At 35.6% G+C, this 14881-nt stretch overlaps 1 long non-coding RNA gene across 2 annotated transcripts in view; it reads left to right on the forward strand.

Annotated features, from left to right (window-relative positions):
* The first annotated feature begins 10041 nt into the window (after positions 1-10041).
* The window catches only part of LOC147830034 (uncharacterized), a 64097-nt gene continuing 59257 nt past the window's right edge, over positions 10042-14881 (forward strand). The window contains exon 1 of one of the 2 annotated variants that reach the window (XR_015442563.1): positions 10042-10445. This is a non-coding gene — a long non-coding RNA (uncharacterized LOC147830034). Of the gene's footprint in view, positions 10446-10519; positions 10757-14881 lie in introns of those variants that run through there. The other variant, XR_015442561.1, reaches the window with a different exon arrangement.

Raw genomic sequence — 14881 nt, forward strand, 5'->3', positions numbered from 1 at the left:
GTGCAGGAGCCTCTGGGTTCGGAGCAGACTCCTGGCTGGGATCTCCCTGCAACTGTGCAGGTCTGGGACACACAGCTGCTCCCCAGGATCTGTGAGCACTTACTGATGGAATGGCACGCCTCTCTATATTCATTTAATTTTACAATATCAATTTTATAATTTTTCAAAGAACTTTCTCAAAATCTTGAGCTGTGGTAGACTGTCTCATAGATGGGTTGCCTTCGTGAACATGTGCAGCTTTTGGGAGCCTTACTTTTTGTTTTTCTCTTTTCTTTCTTTTACAAGAATAAATGTATTCCAGCTTTCTCATATTTTCTTAGTCAAAATCAACTCTTAAGAAGGATGTGATGAATTCCTTTATGTTAACTTATAGCATCAAACTTAATAATGTCATTTCCTCTAGGAGTATTTTGACTTTAATTTGAAATCATTTTGGTTAAGGATTGAAATATTAATTGCCACCTGTGGAATTTTAAGCATGAAGAGCTCTGGAGTGTGTAGCTGCCAAGGTTGTAGAATGCTTATGTGGTTCTGAGAAGGTTAAATCAATTAATAAACCAAAGCACTTATAATCATGTCTGGCACATAGTAAAATTTTAACGTCTTTAGCTATCACTTTTGTAGCCATACATCCTGAATAATATAAGTGACAATGAGTCTGTTCAATGAAAAAGAATCGATGTAAAACTTTTTCCAGAGAATTGAGTAGGTATTTTATTGGATCAACCTATTTGAATTTTGAATTGAATTTATCTCTTTCAAGGTTTTTCTCACTTTTAACTGAAATATATTTTCCATGAGGTATTCTTTTTATTTCCTTCATGAAATAAAGCCATTACATACATCTGGGCCAGCTTTACCATATCAACTTTTATGAGTATAGTCATTTTCTTAATCTGCCAAATTACATTTGTTGTATTTCAAGGAACAGACACAGGTGGAAACTTAAGAAAAGTGCAAATTAATATAGCTGTGGAAATAATAATTTGTAAAGTATCTTGGGAACTGGAGAGGCATCTAACAATGTAAAGTACCTGAATTTATTATTAATTATGATTAAATGATGCTGTCCAAAGTTGGAGTGACCCAGTGTGGCTGGAAAGAAACAGCAGAGCCTGCTCTGCACAACTTCAGTTCTGCACTCAGCTTTTCTACTCATTCAGTTCAGAACATATGGGTTGTCATTATGGGTGATTGTACCAAAGCCATTTTTTAAAAAGCCCAAAACCACTTGTTATTGAATTAAATGACATGTTTTTGGTGCAAACACATTCTGAGAAGAAAATTCATCCTTTATTTATTGAAATCCTATCACTCTAAACACACCAGGAATTTCATAAGGAACACACTAGGAAAGGAACACTCAGCTCCAGTATATAACAATTTTTCCAAAGAACTGGCTGTGTGAGAATATAAATTTGTTAAGAAATCAAACTTGTATTTTGCAGTTTCTCTTTTTGTCATCTTCATCATAATTACCACGGATGAAAGGTTTACAATTGCCCATTTCTTATTCTCTGCTTTGACTTGGCAGAGTTTATTAGTCAGGCTTCCTTCCTCCACAACCCGAATAAACCCTACAATGAAACACACGTTCCTTGACCAGCTTCTCCTGAGTGGCAACTGCTGACTTGGCAAGACACTTTCTGTCAGATTCCATCAGACATGCCTCCTTCATGCCCAACTTCCTCTTAAAAACCTTTGCGAAAGTTTTTTCTTTGCTTTTCCCTACAAAAAAAGCCTTTACTATTTGACTATGAAACACTTGCTGGTTTCTGAGATAGCTAATTTCTCCCTATTGAAGTAGTCTTTCTGAATAAAGTCTCTTCGAACCAGGATTTTGAGAGGACAACAATAAGGGTGATGGTGGAGATTATTATCGATCTTAGAAAGGGCAAATATTATTAAAAATAAGACACTCTGAAGAAAACAGAATTTCTTCCTCCCAGTCTTAGAGCATTTACTTTAGAAATTGTATAACTTAGCTTCTTTCTATCCCTTTTAAATGCATATGGTTCTTTTTAGAAGCTAAATTTGCTTCTTTACAACCCCTTTTACTGTTAGAACGCAAGACGGGTGTTCTCAGGTGCTTAGAAGCTGTCTTTAATACATAATCATCCCGGAAGACAGGGCCTTTATCTCCCAGTTTCTGTCTCAGGGAGAAGCCCATCTTCAGCCAGTACCTCTCTCCAAAACTACCTCTGTTTATAAAGGTATGACAAATTTATTTTTCCTCTATATAAAGCTCATTAGCAAATACAGAGGGTCACTTCAATTGCTGAGTGAATTTAAGATGAGCTGTGTGTGATAGATAGTGATCTCAAGTCCTCTAACTTGAGGACTAATTATCATCATTCATGAGAATATGCATAGAATGAGTGATATCTTCTTGACTGTGTAAAATGGTGAGACTTATTTTAGTCTTTGCAGTCTTATAGTGGGATACCTATGATAATGTAAGACGTTCTGTTTAAGAATTTATCTAATAATAAAATGGCTTTCTTTCTCTTCTACCTTTGTGGATAGGTGTTCTTGGTTAAGAAAAGATTTTATAAATCCTATTTTACCACCACTATTTATCCATCCTATTTATCCTCCATTTGGATATAACACATGAATGTAGTATATTTTGTCTAATTTTGTCTTCCCAAGAACTTGTTGAGGTTGGCATTGCTGCTTCAGTTTAAAAATGAGGAAAGTGTGATTTCAAGGTTAGCTACAGAGCTTAATTTTATATGGTCATGGATAGTCATCAAACAGGTCCTCTATGTGCTTTTTCATTATGCCATTTTCACTTAGAGTATTGACATTTAGAGATTAAGGGACTTTATTCTAGGCTTATATTGTTCATGTTCTATAAAATGTCACATATATTTTGTGGTAAATCATTGAGCCTTATATAAGGAATGACATAGGGCTTTACAAAGGAAACTAAGAAGGGACACGAAAGATTAAAGACTTGATAGTGTTGTCCTCTTGGGGATTTTATGCAGCAATTCTATCACATCTCCTACTATTATTTAATTGACTATTAAATGTCCAAGTCTTAGTGGAAAGTAACGTGGTACCTGGCATTCTGTTAAACAAAACAGCTTTGAATGTGCTTGATTTGATCCATTCCACTGTCCTGTCCCAGGATCAGCAGACTTCCATTGTCAATACTTGTGCAGCTGTTGCTACCTCCTGCCTTTAATGGAAAAGTCTTCCCCGAGAAAGCTGTCTCTCTAGCAGCCCTGTTTATAGCAGCACAATTCATAATAGCTAAATATTGAAGGAGCCTATATGTCCATCCATTGATCAATGAATAGATGAAAAATATGGTATTTATATATAACAAAGTACTACTCTGTCATTAAGGATAAACTTGAGTCGTTTGGAGGAAAATGGATGCACCTTGAGATCATAATGTTACGTGAAATAAATGAGACATGCAAACTTGAATATTGCATGGTCTCTCTTACATGAGAACCCTCAGACATAAATAAAGAACAAAATAAAAGATAGATAATAATAAAAAGGAAGATCGCTCTTTAGCAAAAGGGAAGGGGACCAAGAGATGGAGGGAGGGGGAAGGGAGGGGAGGAGAAGGGGATGACAAAAATAACTAAGATGTATTATGTGTGTGTGCCAATACCTCACAAAGAATGTAATGATTATGTACTGTTAACATGCACTGATAAAACATAAAAACTGGAAAAAAATTCCCACACAATCATCTAATCAAAAGTTGATATCTCTCTGATCAATCAAGCGAAACATGCAAAGGACAAGCAACACTGACAATTCATCCACTATATTGCGGTTACCTATCCAATTCTGCATTAACTCTGTTCATTCATTAGTGACTCAGGCTTATGTTTTTCTATCTCCACTAGCAAGTCTCATCAATGGTTCAGCAGTCACCTTGAACTTTCAGGTCCTCAGGATCAGCACTGAGTCCCCACTATTCTTGTTCTCTTATGATGTTCCTATCCTCCCATTCCCTTGATTTTAAATATGCCTTACTTGTTGACAACATCCAAAATTATATTTCTATTCCAGAATTTTCTGAGTTACTAACCCATACATTTAAATGCCTATTTAACAGCTCTCTGTGTCTGCTCACTTACAGTTCCTCATCTTCCCCAATGTTGCTTGCTTCAGCCTCTGCCTCTGATCAGCACTTCCTAAGAACTTTCAGCCCAAACAGAATTTACTGAAGATTTCCCTTTCAGAATCTCATAGGAATTTAGTGAGGCAGGTCATCATATCCATGATTCTTATAGAGACCTGTAGGGCAATCTCTGAAAAAGCCCTAAAACTTTTGACAAATTGTAGAATTATTTTTCACAGCATTAATAGAGTATAAGAAGAACTCTTAAGGTTGGCATGGTCTTTATGTTCTTGCTTAAAGCACAACTGCAAATAGGCCCTAACAGTGGATAAAAATCTGTAAATTGCTTTTTAAAATCCGCTTTGTCTAGGAATCAGCTTGGTTGTAGTTTTTATTTGTGTGTCTTAATGAAAGATGTTTTCTGCTTTATTTTCCATATTAACATCTGAGAAAATCCTAATGATATTTCACCATAGGTCTCCAGTTTCTCTTAGCAAAAGAATAGAATATGAATAATCTTTATCTATTAGTCATGCTAATATAGGCAAAGGAAATTATAATTTGGTGTTTTATCAATAATCAGAGTTATGATATAGGACCCTGGCATCCTCCAATACAATTTGTAAATTTTTTTTTTTTTTGTACTGGGGTTTGGAACTCTGGTCTTTGTGCTTGAGAGGCAGGCGGCAGAACCACTGAGCTAAATCCCCAGCCCTTGGCATCCTCCAATACAGACTCAGTTGTGTATTTGTTACTTTTATTAGTAGTAACAAGAAGTCATGTACGACAATATCTCAGTTAACGAATGGTTTTGTTCATGAACAATTTGGGTCAGAAACATTTGGCAAAAGTTTGCTTCCATTCATGAACTCTATCAGGTGATGAGCACAAACTTGGCCATCTTTCTCATGTGAACATGAACAGGGCCATCTTCCCCTGAATTGTGGAATGAATTAACATCATGAACTGAAGTGCCATTATATATTAATAACTTTAATTTTATTCATCTGTGTCATCATCCTTTCTGATACTTGATCTGAGTCAAGTCACATGTTCTTTCAACATAATCCCGTCATTGAAGGGTGACTTCCATACTCTGGCACAAAAACATTTCCTGAGTTTATTTTATCCACTTGCTATTGAAAATCTTGTAATGGTCATTTCTATCATTGAGAATAGAATTTAGAGAAAGAACTCCTAGAATATTATGGTGTTTATTGCTCCCAACTCATCTTTGCCTCTAGGCCTCTATAATAAACACAGCTAAGGAATAATATTTCTCTGAAGAATATTGTGGATGTTCTAACTTTATTAAATTACTATGGATGAAGACTTGAATAATTGTGGATCCTTTAGTATTATTAATAAACCTGAGGTTAATATCTTTATATATGCATCATTTTGAATAGTTGCAAATATATGCTAAAGATATTTCTCCAGAAGTAGGATTGCTTATCAAAGGATAAATGCATATGTAATTTTCATAAATACTGTCAAATTCCCTTCCAATGGAGTTATTCACCACCTGTCCTTGCACAAACAATATGTGAGAGTGCCTGTTTCTCTACTACTTTACCAATGAAGTCTGTTTTAAAATTTGGATATTTTTGCCACTCTGATAATTGAGAAATGATACTTCAGCATAGTTTCAAATTGTATTTGTCTTATTTGTTTTGGTGGAGTTGACTATCCTTTGCTATGTTTGAAGATTTTTTTTTCAGTGAACTGTCCATACCTTTAGTTCATTATTCTTTGAATTTCTTGACTTGTTGTCCATTTAGGGGTGGTTCAGCATGCTGTGAGTGCTCTCAGACCTGCATTGCTCATATTGCCATGTACTACACCATATTGGTAATGACATAACAGAGCAGCCTACTATTCAGCTACCACTGTGATATGTTACCAATGTCTCAGAAGAATACTTGTGTGCCATGTCAGAGAAGGGGCACATACTGAGCATTCCTAAGATTATGAAACAATTGGAACAGTTACATTAAAGATTGCCTTTATTTATATGTTTATATATCATGTGTTAAAAAACAGGTACTGCACTTGTACACAAATCATTGTACAAGTGCAAAAGTACAACTTACAATGTCACATAAAGCTGACAAATGATTTTACATGGTTTTCATTTGTTTTTGAGATTGCTTCTGACATTTGCAGCTATCTGAGGCTTTTTCATTTGAATTTTGTAATCATTTAGTCTATCTTTTCTCTTATTGCTTCTACTATAACTGCATGGGATGCTAATGTTTATGTGAAGCCAGAAGCTTTTCTGCACATGCATAATGTTGTAATATTTAAAACTTGAAAACAAGTTAAAAACAACATAAATATGAAACAAAAGTGAGTAGAGATTGGAAAAATGGAAAAAAAAGCACAAAGAGAATTACTTCATTTGCAACATTTGAGTGATGTGGCCAAATTGTATGTGACAGAAATGTCCTTGGAATGCTTAAAGGAGTAAAAGGAAGTAAAACTATCAGCTATTGTACCTGAGAGACACTGAAGTTAACTAATGGCAGAGGACACTGAAAAGATAAATCACTCGTCAAATGCCAAGTGTTAAAACTCACAATAACAGATGAAGGTGGTATCTTGGGATACATTCCATTAGTGATTCTACATGGTACTGATTATGTATTTTCTCCAAATGGCTAGAAAATAAGGATGGAGGTAAATTACACTCTTTCTATGGCTTGCTTTTGCAACAATCAAATCTATTAAGCAATTGAGTACAGTTAGCCCTCTGTATTTGACAGTATTCCATCCAAGAATTCAACTAACCATGGATCAAAAAGATTTTTTTAATAGTTTCTATACTGAATATGTACAAACATTTTTCATATCATTATCCCTTAAACAATACAGTACAATAACATTTTACATTGTACTTATATCATATTAGTTATTATAAAAAATGCTGAAAGCATACAGGAGAAGGTGTGTAGGTTATGTACAAATATTATGCCATGTTATATGAGAGAATAGCATCCTTAGGTTTTAGTGTCTGTAGAGGCTCTGAAACCAATTTCTCTTGGACAATAAGGGCCGATCCCATAGTGCAAGGCATTGAACATGATAACAAAGTAGTATTTACCACAATCCCTTTATCTACATTCTACATAGAATAAGACTACATTTCAGAAGGTCTATGAATGCTGTGATGGTCAAATTTAGCATGCTCAAGACTCTTACTTTTCTACATTGGCTTTGAATAAGTTTTAACCAGCACCAGAAACCACATCAACTTTTAGAAGATGAGAATTTGCCAATATCACAAATGCAAGAAAAAAAGTCGCAAATTGTAAACAAGCCATTTCTTTAAGAATTTAAAAAATAAAAAGTATTAGAATACTTGATATTCCTAAAATTATAGGAAGCTACTTTCAGTTGAACATTTACTTAGGTCCAAAATTCATTTATTCATTTATTAAACAATTTCTGAGCTTCTACTTCATGCCAATAAATTAGGCAAACAGAAAATGTGAAAACTTAAAAATCTAGAGTTGTAGTTTTTGTGCAATTTGTCCTTATGTGTTTTTAAAAATTCTCATACATATGTCAAACATATCTTGTGATATTATGGTCATATTATGGTCAGTAAAACAGATAAACAGATCTGGCATTTATTAGCTCTGTGGCTTGCCTTCCTAAACTTTAATTTGATATCTGTATAGTACAGCTATTCAGAGATTGGTTTTGGGAGGTACAAGAGGTAATATGATTAAAGTATTTAGCTTAATACAGGATACAAAATAACAACTCAATAAATAGTTGTACTAGAACTACTCATTTTTCTTTTTAAAGTTTTGATATTCCACTTTTCACCTGGTATTTTTTGTGTTTACTTCTTTAGTTTTTGGAAGGGAAAATTTACATAGTTTCTTTGAATTCTTAATCTTTGTTTTCGTCTATATATGCTGTTATATTTTGTGTCTAGATACCCCCCCCCAAGGCCTCATGTGGTCTTCGGCTATTTTGGAGGTGGCTGAATCTAAAGTGCATGATTGATTCATGGTGGGAGTAGGCCTGAGGGCACTAGGATTAAGGGTATGAGTGCTGCTCACCCTAAGTGGTCTGAATAAGATAAAAGGGGCAGAAAGACACTGTTAAGGTCCCTTGTTCTACTATTGTCTGTCCACCATGAACTGTTGCTGCTCTGTCACCCTGCCTTGGGGCCAGCCAATTATGGACTGGAAACTCTAGGAACTGTCAGCTAAATAAACCTTTCTCCTTTAACTTTGGGTGTTGGTTATTTTGTCTCAGCAATGAGAAAAGTAACTAACACATATGCCATCTTCATAATTTCACACAGCCCTCATTTAATTCAGTATATGTTTAATAAGCACCACTTAGTATGAGAAAACTTTACATATATCTAATCTGTTCAAGAAACACACAAAGCAGGTAGTAATAGTTTCATTTTACAAGCGAGGAAACTGAGATGCTGAGAAGTTAATTGGCTCACCTTAATGCACAGGTGTTAAGATTTGAACTAGATTTGTCTAATTCCAAAGTCCGTGTTTATTGACTACAATATGATGTCCTACAGAGCCCTCTGTTTAGCTGAGCATCAAAAAGATACGTGTTTGAGCCACCTGTGGTAGAGTTTGTCTATAGTGCCACTGCTCAGGAAGCTGCAACAGGAGCACTGCAAGAAGGAGAATAGTCTGGTGACTTAGAGGGGACCCTGTGACAAAATGAAAGGAAAAGGGATGGGGGTATAACTCAATGGTAGAGCACCCCTGAGTTCAGTACCCAGGGGACAAAAAGATATGCTTTTGCAAAGCGATTATGTAATTGTTTCTATATGTCCAATAGAACTTTATGGCAGAATTTTTGATGCCAGATAATTTAAAATTTTAATTTATGTATTAGTACATGTTTGCAATGTATAATGACAACTTTCATTGTGGTTATTTGGTACATGTACATGAGACATCTTAATTCTTTTTCTAAATGTCCCCTCCCCTTCAACCAGCTATTCCTTTTCTTTTCCAAAAGAGCTAAAGACATTATATTACAGCAACACATGCATACCAATTTTTATAGCAGCACAATTCATATTAGCCAAATCTTAGAAGTGGCCCATATGTCCATCAACAAATGTATGCAGAAAGAAAATGTGATATTTATACACAATGGAATATTACTCTGCTATAAAGAAGGGTGGATTTGAATCTTTTGTAGGAAAATGGATTCACCTTGAAAACAAAGTTAAGTGAAAGAAATCAGACATACATGATTAAATACTGAATGGTGTCTCTCATATGAGAAATCCAAGGTATAAATAAATAAATAATTGTTAATGCATACTATATGGTCCCTACTAACTCTTCACTAAATGTTTGTTCAATGAATACATAGAATAAAATTCAAAGCTATAAATGATCCCTATATAAATTGATATAAAAACATGTAGAAGAGGGAATTAAGAGAATATAGAAGAATTACCACAGGTGTTGTGGCAAATCAGGAGTTGAAATGATCTTTCAGAGACCAGGAGAGTTGGGGAAAATAAGAAAGTAGATTATTGCCAGGTAATGGCCAGTCTCAGGAAACAAGTCCTTACCGACTGACCTCGAGTTAAGACAGTTTCTCCCTTTTATGCCTTATTGTAGCCTACAGGGTAGCTTGAGTTGTGGTTATACTGAACATAGCAAGGACGTGGCAAAGCAGCATTAGGCAATTTTCCATGGTTTCAAGGTTGAGGGCTTATGTAAACAAATTTCAAGGCTGGTTTCTAATCTCTCTGGGAACAGGCTGCCCCACAAGAGGGGGAGGCCCACCCAGAGTTTCCCAGCAGGGACAAGTTTCAAACAAGTTTCAAACAGGGTTTTAGCACAGAGTTCATTAACAAATATTTTACAATAATTATTCATTCCAAGTTATGTTTGGCAGCTCTTTCTGCCTCACAGTAGTGTTCAAGGAAGACTTCATGGAACAGAGCGCATGAACAAATGTTTGCGGGGGAGGGAATGGGAAAGACAATGCAGAGGACTTTCCAGGCTCATGAGCTGCCTGTGCAAAGGCAAAGAGCTAGTGGGCAGCTAGTGGATTCAATGATTCCTTTACCTAAAGAACAGTGTCAGGAGGTGGTCTGTATCTAATTTCATGGATCTTGAATATCATACAAGTTCTGTAGATGGAGAGGGTGAAATGAAACAGGGAGTGGAAGAATCTAATAGTTATCTAGAGCCTCTGTAACAGGCTTCTCTAACTTCCTGTGCTTAGGAGACAGGTATTTATGTAGTCAAATATTGCTGACTCTGTGTTCTGTCAATCCAGTACCATCCAGAAGGCAGAGACGTGGTACAACACAAAGGTCTTCAAAAGACCTTCAAAGGTACTGTTTTCTTTGCCCCTTGCAGAGTTATCTTCCTGACCAAGAGGAAAGTTTCCTTGTAGTTATTTGTCATGCAGTTTTTCTGAGGAAAGGTTGACTGGCAGATCAAACCACTTGCGTTTTGCTGAGTGATGCATTGCCAGCAGGGACTGTTCTGGGCCTGAGGCTACCTTCCCACTCACAGAGGTCACCACTGCCCTCTGCTTGCTGGGGTGTGACGGCTGGGTCTGCAGAAGCAAAATAATACTGCTGGCTAGCGTAGAAAAGAAGTGTTATGTGAAAATGCCGCAGGATACATCAGTTGGGCAGAGGTGAGGAGTAAAATCCCAAATACAGATTAGTTTTGATGTGTTTGAATTATGTTCCTTGAAGTTATATTTAATACCTGTTGGCAACATGATACCTGGGTGCTTCCTAGCTGCAATGAAGTCAAATTCACTGAAGTTATTTGCATATCTCTTTCATCTCGGTAAAAAGAAAGTCTTCCCTGAACTGTACATTTTTTGCCTATTTGAAATCTTATGTTCCCTTCACAGAAAGTTATGGAAGCAGTGTCTTTTCATTTTCTAACACATTCTCTTAACACAGCTGTCAACTGGAGTTCTCCTGGAAGCGGTCTCCCAAGATGATTAGAGTTTCTCTCTTCTTCCCTCCCTCCCTTCCCTCCTCTTTCTCTTCCTAATCTAATAGATAATTTTTGTCTTTATTGCGTTACATGCTTTATTTTTTCTTGTTCATTCTTTTCCCTCAGCTTCTTTGCTGGCATACTCACCAACTTCTTCTCCCATGTGTCTGGCTATTCTTTTTCATGTTTTATGATTCTTTTTTTCTTTAAATTTTTTTTAAATAAGTTTATCGGCACATTTTAGATGTACAATATTTTTTATTAGTACATGTTTATGTTATATGTGACTACATTCACTGTGGGCAGGTGCTGTACACGACACAGTTTAATTTTTTTATGTCCCCTTCCCCTTTGCCTTATAATCCCTCCATCTTGTGGTCCCTTTCTCATTTGCAAAAGATCAATCTCCCTGTTCCCATTGTCTATCTTTTATTTTTCTCTTTAATTTAACTATACTTCGGGTTTCTCATAGAAGAGAAACCATATTATATTTAAGCTTATATGTCTTGTTTATTTCACTTAACATTGTGGATTCAAGGTGAATCAATTTTCATAGAAATAACATATTTATCTTCTTTTATAGCACAGTAGTACTTCATTGTGTATACATGCCACATTTTCTTTGTCCATTCTTCTGTTCATGGACCAATAGGTTTTGTTCAAGAGTCAACTCTTATGAATTGTGCTGCTATAGTTTCATTTTTCCCTTCAAATTGCCAGGTATTTTTCTCTGTTTATCGATGGATGGCTAGTATTTTTCCATAATACATAGATCCCGAGTATCATGTAAAAATAGTCATCATCCTCTTCATACTCTTCATCCACACACTGATCCTATTTATAGCCCATCACAAACTCAGCTAGATTGAACACTTTTGCAAAACAGCTTTTATTTAGAGTTATCTTTCTCTCTATTAATAACCACCCAACTTTAAAGTCTTTCATAGCTTCTTTTGGCTTCAGGATAAAGTACAATTCCTCAATATTGCTTTCAACATACCTCTGGTTTCTCAATCACATGCTGGACATATCCAGCATCCTTTACTTAACTGCATGTTACTCTCCTTCAAATACCTTTGCCTCCCATAGCACCCCTTCAGATTTGGGTCTGCAGCCTGCAGTGGAGAATGCAGTCTTACTTCATAAAATACTTTTACTGTCTTCTAACACCCCACAGTTTACAGGACTGGACCTAGGTCCAGAGGTAAACCTTGATAAAGCTAAGCTATTACAGTGCACCCTGAAGCTAATACTCCATTGATTGTATATAAGATGAATTAGTTTGTGGTGACCAGAATTTTTTTTTTTTTAAAGAGAGACTTGAAATAAAAAGGCAGAGTAGAAAAAACAGTGTATTTTGACATCTGTGTTGAAGCCAGGGATGTTAGTCTCATGACTTTTACCAGAAATATTTTCTCTGCTTCCTTTACACGTTGTTCTTTTTTAATATGTACCCAATATGTACTTCAATCTCATTGCTATCAGCCAGAAGATAAAACCCAGATAAAGGAATGCAGAGCTCACATGATCTCAGGGAAAGCAAAACAATTATAGCATTAAGACAGTCCCTCTGAACTACAGTTACTTGGTCATTAACATGCCTACTGTTTAGGCCATCATGGGTTAGATTTTTTCCTTTCAGATAAAGCATTTCTAATTGATACAGAACTCAGCATACATATTCTAGTATCACCATGTGCCACTTTCTTTGAAGTCTTGTTACACTGCATAGTAATTAACCTTTGTGCATGATGTCCACTAGATAAAATCAGAGCTTAACTCAGAGAAAAGATTCAGTCAACACTGGTGACACATAATGAGAAGACAAAGTAGTAAAAAGAAGAAATAAACACACTTTACAATGTCTTTACTATTGTTGAAGTCTGGGAGCCCCAAATTGGATACACAAAGCAGTGCTAAAAGTGAGAAATATATAGCTGCAAATGTGTCTACTGAAAAGAAAAACAGTCTCAAACCCATAATTTAGTTCTGTAACTTGAGGAGAAAAAATTAAATCCCAAGGTAGCAGGAGCAAAGACATAAAGAATAGAGGAAAAATAAGTCAAATAGAAAATAAAAAAGCAATCAATTAAAAAGGAAACAGCTGTTGCTTTGAAAGTGTCAACAAAATTTAAAAAACTCTTACTAATACTCAGAAATGGACCAATGATTCATATAGCTAAAGTCAGAAATGAAGAAAGCATTACAACTAATGAGGTAGAAATAAAAAGGGTTATAATAGATACTATGTACAATTATACATGAATAAGTTTGGAAATCTAGAAGAAATGGGTAAGTTACTAGAAAACACAACTACCAACACTCAAAAATTAAGAAACAGAAAGTCTAAATGGACCAATAACAAATAAGAAGATCAAGTCAATAATTAAAAACCTTTCAAAAAGAAAAGCCCAGAACAGAGGGCTTTACTGGAAAATTTTCTGAAACATTTAAAGAAGAATTAACACCACTCTTGAAATATTTTCAAAAAAAAATGAAGAGGAATATTTCAAAACTCATTCCACAAGACTATCTTTTTTAAAAATTAATTTTATTGGTACATTTTAGGTGTACAATATAATGACATTCATCATTGGAAATTTGCACCTTCAGATAATACATCTTGGTTCTTATTTTTTTCCCCTTCCCCTGCACTCCCTTCAACCGCTCCATCCCTCCCTACTTACAAAGACTTTGTTTCCATTTTTTCATTTGCTCATATTAATTCCATTCGCTTCTTTCCTTTCCCTGACCCCTCCCACTTCCCCTTCCCCTTTGCCCCTTTTCTTCCTATTTCACTTTATCTATTATACCTTTTAGTCCTTATTTATACTTTCAGTTTCTCACACTAGAGAAACTATTCGGTATTTACACATGTGTGTCCTATTTATTTCACTTGAGTATTGGCTCAATGTGCATCCATTTAGCTATAAATGTCTCTAATTTCTCATTTTTTATGGCTGAGTTATACTCCATTTTATTAAAAAAAACACAATTTTTTTTTTATCCAGTCTCTACTTGATGGGGAATTGGGTTGCTTCCAAGTTTTAGCTATCACGAATTGTGCTGCTATGAACATGGGTGCATATATATCACTGTGGTGTGATTCTTTTAATTCTTTGGGGAAGATCCCCAGCAGGGGAATAGCTGGGTCAAATGGGACTTCCAGTCCTGGTTCTTTGAGGTATCTCCATCCTGATTTCCACAGTGGTTGCACCAGTCTACACTCCCACCAGCAGTGGAGTAGGGTTCTTTCCCCACATCCTCACCAGCATTTGTTATTGGTTGATTTCATGATAGAAACCATTCTTTCAGGGGTGAGGTGGAATGTCAGCACTGTTTTCATTTGTATCTCTCTAATGACCAGTGATATTGAACATTTTTTTCATATGTTTATTTGCTATTTGTACTTCTTTGAGAATTCTCTGTTCATTTCAGATGCCCATTTTTGGATTGGGTCTTTAAATTTGGGAGGTCTGATTTTTTAAAGTTCTTCATACATTCGAGATAGTAGACCTTTGTCTGAGGAAGAGCAGGTGAAGATTTTTTCCCACATTGTGGGTTGTCTCTTCACACTGCTGGTGGTTTTTCTTGCTGTGCAGAAGCTTTTTAATAAGAAGAGATCCCACTTGTTGATTGTTTGAAGACTCACCTTATCTTGATATTATACCCAAAGACATCTGAGAAAATAAAACAGGAACATTCTTGGTAAATATTAATGCAAAAATGTTCAGTGAAATGCTATTGAAACAAATACAATGGCGTATGAAAAGAATTATACACCAGACCAAGAGGGATTTTTTTTATTGTA

The sequence above is a fragment of the Heterocephalus glaber genome, unplaced genomic scaffold (assembly GCF_053883595.1).
Source record: "Heterocephalus glaber isolate CG9 unplaced genomic scaffold, H.glaber_assembly_v1.0 deba00000331, whole genome shotgun sequence".
Classification (NCBI taxonomy): Eukaryota; Metazoa; Chordata; class Mammalia; order Rodentia; family Bathyergidae; genus Heterocephalus; species Heterocephalus glaber.